At 47.1% G+C, this 1,084-nt stretch overlaps 1 protein-coding gene across 4 annotated transcripts in view; it reads right to left on the minus strand.

Moving 5' to 3' along the window:
* The window catches only part of PGPEP1L (pyroglutamyl-peptidase I like), a 75,406-nt gene that overhangs the window by 23,448 nt on the left and 50,874 nt on the right, over positions 1-1,084 (minus strand). The gene's annotated exons all lie outside the window — the stretch shown is intronic.

The raw sequence follows: 1,084 nt of genomic DNA on the forward strand, positions 1-1,084 counted from the left end.
CTTTTGCAGCCATTTATGGAAACAGGAACATACTGAAAACAAGGAGAATTAGGGGAGATTCTCATTTCTTTCTGTATTTGTCATAACATTTTCAAGGAGTATGTAGTATTTTTCCGGTTCTAAAAGCTTAACAAATAGTCTGGCTGATAATCAGACTAGCTGCCCCAGCAGCACCCTTGCCCTAGCACCTCACCCCAGGCCCCTAACCTTGTTACCATTTTACAGATAAGGAAACTGAGGATGAGTTTAAAAGAAGGGAGCCATTCCAGAGAGTCCTCACAAAGGAGATGCCACCACAGTAGTGGGGTCAGCTGTTTAGGGCTGACCACAGCTCTCACCAGGGCTTGGAAAACCTCAGGATTGTTTCCAGGTCACACTCTTTTCCTTAACAAAGCCAAGTTCCGTTCTCCACATTTGACAAATGTCCAGCCTACGCCCAATATCCTTTGGTTCAGTTCAGTTCAGTGCAGTCGCTCACTCGTGTCCGAGTCTTTGCAACCCCATGAATCGCAGCACGCCAGGCCTCCCTGTCCATCACCATCTCTGGAGTTCACTCAGACTCACGTCCATCGAGTCTGTGATGCCATCCAGCCATCTCATCCTCAGTCGTCCCCTTCTCCTCCTGCCCCCAATCCCTCCAGGCATCAGAGTCTTTCCAGTGAGTCAACTCTTCACATGAGGTGGCCAAAGTACTGGAGTTTCAGCTTCAGCATCATTCCTTCCAAAGAAATCCCAGGGCTGATCTCCTTCAGAATGGACTGGTTGGATCTCCTTGCAGTCCAAGGGACTCTCAAGAGTCTTCTCCAGCACCACAGTTCAAAAGCATCAATTCTTCAGTGCTCAGCCTTCTTCACAGTCCAACTCTCACATCCATACATGACCACAGGAAAAACCATAGCCTTGACTAGACGGACCTCAGTCGGCAAAGTAATATCTCTGCTTTTGAATATGCTATCTAGGTTGGTCATAACTTTCCTTCCAAGGAGTAAGCGTCTTTTAATTTCATGGCTGCAATCACCATCTGCAGTGATTTTGGAGCCCCCAAAAAAATAAAGTCTGACACTGTTTCCACTGTTTCCCCATC

Source organism: Ovis aries, chromosome 18, assembly GCF_016772045.2.
Source record: "Ovis aries strain OAR_USU_Benz2616 breed Rambouillet chromosome 18, ARS-UI_Ramb_v3.0, whole genome shotgun sequence".
In the NCBI taxonomy this organism is placed as follows: domain Eukaryota; kingdom Metazoa; phylum Chordata; class Mammalia; order Artiodactyla; family Bovidae; genus Ovis; species Ovis aries.